Source organism: Mytilus californianus, unplaced genomic scaffold (assembly GCF_021869535.1).
Source record: "Mytilus californianus isolate M0D057914Y unplaced genomic scaffold, xbMytCali1.0.p SCAF_6, whole genome shotgun sequence".
Classification (NCBI taxonomy): domain Eukaryota; kingdom Metazoa; phylum Mollusca; class Bivalvia; order Mytilida; family Mytilidae; genus Mytilus; species Mytilus californianus.
The window spans coordinates 111,290,496-111,300,346 of record NW_026262712.1 but is presented as its reverse complement, the minus strand read 5'-3'; the positions used below and the strand labels follow the sequence as shown (position 1 = coordinate 111,300,346).

At 32.2% G+C, this 9,851-nt stretch overlaps 1 long non-coding RNA gene across 1 annotated transcript; it reads right to left on the bottom strand.

Annotated features, from left to right (window-relative positions):
• Positions 1-621: 621 nt before the first annotated feature.
• LOC127705833 (uncharacterized) lies at positions 622-6,721 on the bottom strand. The gene is made up of 5 exons (XR_007984058.1): positions 6,591-6,721; positions 6,039-6,117; positions 4,587-4,689; positions 2,885-3,015; positions 622-2,264 (listed from the first exon to the last, which is right to left on the bottom strand). It is a non-coding gene; the product is annotated as an uncharacterized LOC127705833 (long non-coding RNA).
• Between the last annotated feature and the right edge of the window lie 3,130 nt (positions 6,722-9,851).

Sequence of the window (9,851 nt, the reverse complement as noted above, 5' to 3'; positions counted from 1 at the left end):
GAATCACACGGTATACAGTTGACCTTTAACCGCATTCCGATACACAGCAGATCAACAACAAAAATATAATAGAAATACTACGAATCTTCGTGAATATTTTTGGTTATCAATTTGTATCTTTCCGCCAAGTGTTATTAGAATAAAACCCCAAATAAACGACATTTTCCTGTCCTCATAAGATCGAATAAAGCTAAATTCAAAACAAAGGGAAAGAAGGTTTTCGTATGCAGATAACAGAAGTATGTCTTATTTATGCATTGCGTCTATTATGCATAACATGCAAGGTGACTCCAACTAGTAAACAACGTTTAGTGTGAAACGGCCTTTTTTATTTTATCTGAACACCTCTTAAACTGACGCATTTAATTAATAACTTGTTGGTTTAATTTATTTCACTACAGTGCTAAACTGATAATCTTTAAGAATTAGGTTATTCAACGGATAAATAAGTTTACACAGATCGTATGTAAATGTACTGCATGAAGTATAGGCTTTGCATGCTTTCCTCCTTCAACCCAAACAGACCACCAGATGTTCAACATTTACTTGTATGCGTCAGAAAGTATCTCATGTATTTTACATTCTATTGGCCAATGCATAAATGAAAAGAGAAACAAGAAGGTGAATTGTGAATTGTTTACTTATTCAGAGTAAAAATTGTTTTCATATAAAAATAAACAATAAATACATTGTACATATACATTTGTACAACAAGATAATAATGAACAAAAAACATAAAACGATAATATCATTATACAGAATACAATAGCGTGGCCTAGGAAGGGGTCAACTAAGCCAAGCCATATAAAAATATTGAAATGCTAAGTGTAACACCTGCAACATAAGCATTTAGAAATGAAGATGCTCACAACTTAAAATATGTATATCTACAAAATACAATTGTAATGAATAACAAGTATAAATGTACATCTAACAAACATCAAAATGAACAAAAAAGCTTAAGGTGGTGAAAGGGGATGGAGGGAGTGAAAATTTATAAAATCTCAAATAAAAATCTTGTTTACAAAATATCCATCTGTAGATCAGATAGAACGTGTAAAAAGAAACTTGCTTATAAACAATATAACCGTAAAATTTAGGATGCTATCTCCCGTTTTTAATAACCAACCCCCGTCTTCCCTCTCTGAATGGAACCTATCAAATTAGAGTTATAACCGTTTATACTAACATGAGCAACACGACGGGTGTCACTAGTGGAGCAGGATCAGCCTACCCTTCCGGAGCACATGAAATCGCCCTAAGTTCTTCTGGGGTTCGTGTTGCCCACTCTTTAGTGTTTTCTGTGTTGTGCTTTTGTACTGTTGTTTGTCTTATCGTCTTGGTTTTTTTTTTTGCCATTGCGTTGTCAAAATATTTTCGACTTTTGAGTTTTAATGTCCCTTTGGTATCTTTCGCCTCTCTTCTACAGGTACAGCCAAACTTTCTGAGAAGTCTTTGGATTTATAAAGGAATTTAGTAACAGTTTGATTAATTTGTGGTAACGAAATCATTTACTTAATATTTCGCTCATTGTCATCTAAAACGCATTTACTGACACGAGAATAGCGAACAAGTTTGGAATATACACACCTTAAGGAGGGGTCAAAGGAATATCACCGACCATAATAGGGAACGAAAAAACATTTTTTTTGGTCGTACATTTGTATATATAGTTTCCAATGTGAAGCTAAAATATCCAAATATAGAAAAGGACAATTAATGCTGTATGTAATAAAATGTAAAGCAAGCTCCCTTTGGTTTATTTCCACAGTAATATAAAAAAAAACTGGATTATCTAAATCAAACTTATCATCAAGGTAACGGTAAGTGTTATCAAATCTATCAATTAAAAGCAGAATAGACAGTGATTCATAACAATTCAGGAACATTCTGCTATTAAAGGGGCGTAATTGTTGTCCATGGGAATGCATATAACCTGTTAATAAACTTAACTGCCAAAACGTACAAAGATATTGCAAAGGAGAAAATTGACAGCTAAGAATCATTAAAAAAACAGAAAAAAAGAAAATTATCAAAAACTGTACAAATCATTTATTTCAGAAGTTAATGTTGACAATAAACAATATCTGAAAGTATCCATATAAGAGTTTGTTCGTATTTTTGTTTGAATTTTGTTTTATAAATATTTTACGTGTAGATTTGTAACTACAAATAAATTAAAGTATTTCATCTAAAACAGCTATAAAATGTAAGTCCTGAAACCATTGCAACCAAGTTGAAAACATGACTTCCAGCACCATTTCCTGCAAAGAAAAATGTTTTTGTTATAAATACAAAGTAATGAGTATTGAAACTTGTTATCAAAAAAAATATTTGGTGATTTGTTGAATGACAACTAGTATAACATGTATAAAAAAAGGTAGAAGAACTTCATGCTCTAAAAAAGTGTTCAAATGAATCAAATACGATCCTTGAATGTTTCGTATCATGTTGATCTAAGAAATAAATTATGAACTGATAATTAAAATCCAAATTCATCATATCGCAATAAAGGAGCACTTAATTTTGGAAGTACGATATATTGGGTATTGACAGTGTACGAAAAGCACACACTTGGTTCCGAGACAATGGTAGTAGTATTACATGATATCATGAAAAGTTAGATTACTTATCTCAATATAATTTTAAGTTTTGGAATGATATGGACCCTTGTGTAAATGGTTAGATAAGTCAAAGGTTTCTATACTTTGCAAGAGGGAAAAAACTTAGATTACTGTAACATATCTTTGGACTCTTGTGAATAGTTGTCTCATTGGCAATCATACCACATCTTCTTAAATATAATAATATATGAAATAGATTGTAGACAATTGATCATTGGAAGCCAGTAATATGAAAGATAGTTAAGCTTTGGCATACATACCACTTCCACATCCATACTGGGAAAGGGCCTGTTTCGCAGCAGCGATGGTTTGGCTTATAACAGAAGTGCCGGAATCCAATTTGCAGTCAGTGACAACTTTGTTCAAACAATCTAGATAGGTATTTGCTGCACTGTGATTCAAATAAAATGATACAATAAATACAAAATTATTACATGTATTGTAAATATACACGTATACACGTTTTAACAATTTAAAAGTAATCTGAATATAGCACTGAAGTTATTATCATTTCCCCTGAATTTTCTGTTATCAATTATTCCTATTTCATTAGAGTGAAAGAGGAATACATCTATAATCACTTATTTTCATTTGGCAGCATACTATACATCGGAATATATCTAATTTTCCTAGTTGTCATTTAGGAGCATGCTATATATCGGAATACATCTATTATCACTCATTCTAATATGGAAGAATGCTATACATATGATTACATCTATTAACCCGGATATTCATTGGACGCATGCGCTATAGAGGAACACAGTTATTATTCCTAATTCTCATTCAGCAGCATGCTCTAAAGAGAAATCCATCTTGTATCCTTAATTCTCTTAAGCTTTTAACAACATGCTCTTTACACCAGCAGTATGCTCTTTACAATAGCATCATGCTCTTTACACTAGCAGCATGCTCTAAAGACAAATACAATTCACATGTATTATCCCTAATTCTCAATTAGCAGCATGCTATAAAGAGAAATACATCTATAATCCTTAATTCTCTTTTAGCAGCATACTCTTTACACCAGCAGCATGCTCTTAAGACAAATACAATGCACATGTATTATCCCTAATTCTCAATTAGCAGCATGCTATAAAGAGGAATACATCTATTATCCTTAATTCTCTTTAAGCAGCATACTCTTTACACCAGCAGCATGCTCTTTACACTAGCAGCATGCTCTTTACACCAGCAGCATGTTCTTAAGACAAATACAATGCACATGTATTATCCCTAATTCTCATTTAGCAGCATGCTATAAAGAGGAATACATCTATTATCCTTAATTCTCTTTTAGCAGCATATTCTTTACACCAGCAGCATGCTCTTTACACTAGCAGCATGCTCTTAAGACAAATACAATGCACATGTATTATCCCTAATTCTCAATTAGCAGCATGCTATAAAGAGGAATACATCTATTATCCTTAATTCTCTTTTAGCAGCATACTCTTTACACCAGCAGCATGCTCTTTACACTAACAGCATGCTCTTTACACCAGCAGCATGCTCTTAAGACAAATACAATGCACATGTATTATCCTTAATTCTCATTTAGCAGCATGCTATAAAGAGGAATACATCTATAATCCCTTATTCTCATTGAGCATCATGCTCTTTACAGGAATACATTTATCATCACTAATTTCATTTTATAAGCATGTTCTATAGAAGAATACATTTTAATCTCTATAATTCTCATTTAACAGCATGCTCTCTAGAATAATACATCGTTTGTCCTTAATTTGATTTAGAGGGATACATCTATTATGGCTATTATCGCTAATTCTCATTTGGTAGGATGCTTTATAGAGGAATACAAATTGTCATTAATGCATGTTTACGTTTTACAATATAATAATACATACAAGCCATCAAATTATTTTACAGTTTTATAAAGTAAGTTAACTTAAATGGATTAGACATAAAACAAAAAGTGTACATAAAAAGTAGTCTAACCTGCATATTTTCTTCTTGTCTCCTGCGGCCCCTGCTACCGCGCCGGTGTAGGTTGTGGTGCATGCGGTTATTTTTGGAGTAGCACAATCTTGCGCGTCAGCTCCTAAATAATGAATTATTAGTACATGTTTATGTATTTATGCTGAGTATAAATGAATTTATGGTCCTACAATATGGACAAGATTTATCCTGTCCATTTTGTTAAGATAGATAACCGAACGACCAATGAGTGGTCTTCCTTTAGACAACACCTTCTTTAAGAAAACAAACGAAGAGAAACAATTATTTAACCAAGAAATAATTCATCGGTAACATGTGAGGTAAATTGATCACGTGAAATGGTCATGCTTTTATTGCACCTTCTTATAAGAATGGGAAAGTTACCGAATATAAGAGGAGACTTAGTATCTATTTGGTTGCATTATCTTACAATTTCAATTTTAATCTTCGTCCAGACTTGTGATCAAAAATATTTAATTAAACACAATACTTGTGGTGCTAACCGTTTATCAGCAGCTCTGATTTGAGACAACCTATAACGCATGAAATTATTAAACGTGTTGTTTTCAATTTTTTGTTCAGTCGATCGGCTTTATTTAACAGGGTTATTTGAACATTGTGCTCTAGACAATTCTCTCAACAATAGGTCCGCATCGATTTTGATTTGAATTTGAGTTAGATAATTTCCAAAGCTATCATTTATTCACACTAAAAAAACAATGTTGGTTACAGGAAGATACATCCGAAATAATAAAAAAAAACACTACAAATATTTTTGTTTTTGAAAAAATATCATTTTTGATAAGAATGAATTTGTTTAATCCAATGTCTATACAAAAAGTAACAAAGTGAAAAAGGGGATCAACTAGACATTAGCAAATATAAAACAAAACATCGGTACTTATAAAATTCCTTAGACAACACTAAATGCTAAAGTTTGAAATAAAAATAAGTCTTTTCGAGCTGCTACCGAAAGAAATAAAAAAACAAAACATAAAACATAAATAAATTGAAGACAACACATTAAACTACAGCAAAAGCAACACAAACGTACATAAAAACGGGGCATGAACTTCCGTGCTCCGGAAGGGTAATCAGCACCTATATTGACGCCTTACGTGTTCATCTTGTAAAAAGGCAGTGATTAGTCATATTCAGTAATTTCAAAAACCAAAGAAATAGGAACTGACTATTTTTTACATAAGGAAATGTCTGAACGAAGTCATTCGTTTGATGTGTTTGAGCTTTTGATTTTGTCATTCGATAATAGACTTATCGTTTTGAATTTTTCTTGTAGTTCGGTATTCTTTTTATTTCACTTTAGGCTATGAAATTGATTTTCTATAACGCGAACCAACATAAGGAAAATAGTAAAAAAAAATGTAGCACAACAATGTTTCCGTACAATTTGAGCGTGTTTCCAAAAAATAGAATTAAAGAAAAATGTCTTACCTTGCATAACTATACTAATAGATACAAGACAGGCAATTAAAGTTACGAGTGACAGCTTGTCCATTTCTATGTTTTCCCTCTATAAAATTAAACGCATATTTACAAATAGTACAATACAAATTAGTTCAAGATTTAAATAATAATGATAATTGAAAACTAAACAAAACAAATATTGAAATAATTTTAATAAAATTGATTACATCAACAGTACTTGAAATCTAAATAAAAAGAAAACAAATACAAATTTATTTGAAAGAAATAAACCAAAACCAGATGAACAGTACAAAAATATCAGCAAAAATGTTAATCGCTTCTTGTATATATCATAATTTTCAAAAAATAATCTTCCAAATCAAAAACAGAAGAACACGGTTTTTTTTTTGCAATTTTTTTACCACGGGTTTATTCAAAAGAAAATTAGAATAATTTACGTTAATTAATTTCATCATGTAAAAAATGAATTAAGAAAGAAAAAAAAACATTCTTTGGAAAATTAAAAATTAAATGATGAATAGGCTGATTTAGTTCCCAATGTATCGTAAAACGAATTACCTGTTTGAAATAACTAAGTTAATAGACTGTTGATGTATGTAACACTGCAGCTTTGAGGGAGTTGCAATCTGTCCAACTCCTTTTATACGTGTCTTGTTCGTTATTTCGCAAGTAACCTTTGTACGAAGAAGCCTTCCCTAACCTTTTGTAATTTTGATAACAGTAAATAGATATTGATGACAGAGTCGGTTTGTGGTTTTTTTTTATCGTTAACATCTTGTTGACCTGCTTATAATCCAATATTTAAAATGTGTACCATGAACGGGATGATGTCTGGTTTTTCCTTAAATTTGAATAACAGAAAGTTTGTTATAAATCATTGAATGCAATCTAGTAAAATAAACAAATAAAAAAAGACTTGCGATCAGGAAGATGTAGGCGAGTACAATGATTGTGAAACAAACTTTCTCATATAATTTATACCGTCCTTTTTTATAGAAAATTGTAAATTTCTGTAGATTTACAAAGAACATAGATATCTCCATTTACACACCAAATAACCGGCTATCACTACAAGAAATTAAATCGGATCAGTGTTCTCAATACCTTAAACGTATTGTTTTTACAATCGTGTACAGCCGGTTTGTGTCTGTAGTTTGATTGCCATTATATACAGGGGTTTTGCAATAGTGTACAGCAATTATTAGTAACTATTGCATCTGCTGTACAGAATCAGGGGGAAATCTAGTGAACGAAAAGTCGAAAACAATAGAAAATTCACTCTTCTTATGATAGAGTCGAGAAAGTAAATAGTAAAATAATGCCGGTGACGATACTGATCAAAAGTAATTTCTAAATAATGATTGTACATTTCAAAGAAATTATTTGTTAAACTGTGTTATTAGAAGTGTATATGCAAATACACAATGTTTTATGTTCGGTATTTATCGAGATAATTGCATAAGAAGCTTGTGAAACTGAAATCTTAAAATGCTAATCTTTGCTGCATATTGATAAAAAAAAAAGAAAAAAAAAGGAAAACATCCTGTACATACAAAATCTAAAAATCACCAATTTTCGAAGTGTTCCACAAAGTCCTTAGCATGTTACAATTCCCCAAAATATACTTCTGTGTTTTTGTTAGATGTATTTCTATTTGTATCCATCTGATGAGTTAAGCCTTTTTCAACTGATTTTTATAGTTTGTTCTTATGTTGTACTGTTACACCACTGTCCCAGGTTAGGGGGAAGGTTGGCGCCTTCAAACGAGTTTAACCCCACCACATTCTGTATGTGCCTGTCCCAAGTCAGGAGCCTGTAATTCAGTGGTTGTCGTTTGTTGCTGTGTAACATATTTGTTTTTCGTTCATTATTTTGTACATAAATTAGGCCGTTAGTTTTCTCGTTTGAATTGTTTTACATTTGTCATTTCGGGGCCTTTTATAGCTGACTACTATATGCTCATTGTTGAAGGCCGTACGGTGACCTAAAGTTGTAAGTTTCTGTGTCATTTGGTCTCTTGTGGAGAGTTGTCTCATTGGCATTCATACCACATCTTCTTTTTATAATTATTTTTCACATCTAAGTTTTCGAGTACACCGGTCTGCACCGGTGATATAGAAATATTACAATATAACAACTTAGAATTCTGTCTGTGCAGGTTAAAAAATTAAAGATAACTATTCTTATAAAGTAGGTATCTTTCTACTATTTTTTATACAATTTTAAGAAAAGGCCGTCTCGATTTTTGTACATGTATTTGCGCTCTTCTCGATCTATTCACATTCAATGTTTACATCGAGATAAGGTCCGTTTGAATTTGCTTAGTTACATCATTTCAAACATGCTTATCTTTACTGCATATCTATCGATTCCTTTGGAATATTTCCCCCGACTTTCTATGATCTAGCTGCATATATATGTAGGACTCTAAAGTATGATGGGGACGCTAAAACGCGATGGTCATGCGAAAGTGCGATGGTCTACGCTAAAGTGCGATGGTTTGATACGCTAAAGTGCGATGGTCTGTGCTATATAATGGAACACGCTAAAGTCCGATGCCTCAATACGCTAAAATGCGTTTTCCCGATAACAGTAGAAATCAACAAAAATGATAAAGCGGATTACCGTAAAAGTGACGCTGTGTATAAAACACTTTGAAATCATATTTTCCAGTAGTTCGGTAAAATAAATTAATAAATTAAAGTAATGTAAACTAATTTTTGCTTGTTGAACATACAGTGGCAAATATCACATGCATATATACAGAACGATCATACGCATGACCATTTGATCATTTATACTGAAATAATTTAAGTATTTCTACTATTTATGTTAAGGTTGCAAAATGTAATTCAATTAACTAAAGAGGAAAAGACATTCTGGAGATGGCTCACTTGGACGTTGAGGAATTGAATTCGTCCAAATTTAATTTAGCAGCTCCTTCTATGTTTGTAGTTACATGTTATGAACTTGCATGAAATAAAGTCTACTTTTGTACTTTCTAATGAAATCATTCTTAGACTATAAAACATTTTTTTTACAATATTGTTCGTCATTTCTGTTAAAGATATGGATATACGTTAACTAGACAGTAACCTAACAACCAGAGCTAATGAGACAACTCTCCATCCTAGGCCAAATGTCATTATTGTAAGCAACTATAGGGAACCGCATGCCTTTAACGCGGAGCATTGGCTAACAGCGCATACTATTTTATAAAGACCAAAGGGCAACAAAACGACCAGTGTAAGACCTGACTATATACAAAACAATAAACGGAAAACAAATATGAAATACAGCAACACACGACTTCCACTGAATTACAGGTTGCTGGCTTGAGACAGGTTTATAAAGTATATACTATAGCTACTGCAATGTAACCATAACACTCTTTTGACAACTATCGTACTTTAAATAAAAATAATAAGACAAATATCCACCCAAGAACAAATGTCATTGATATATGCAACTAATAACTGTACGGCCTTTAACGTGGAGCCTTGGTCCACGCCGCATAGGAAGCTATATAGGGCCAAACAATGACAAGTGTAAAACAAATCAAAAGAAAAAGACAACGGCTTGATTAATAAACATAATAATAAACGAAAATCTTCACTAATAGAAACACAGCAACAAACGAAACCATTGCCTGAACCCCATTCCCGTTACATCATCGCACTTAAGCGTGCTATACTATAGCAATTTAGCGTGTTATACTATCGCACTTTAGCGTGTAATACCATCGCACTTTAGCATTTGACACCATCGCACTTTAGCGTATACCATCGTACTTTAGCGTGACCATCGCACTTTAGAGTA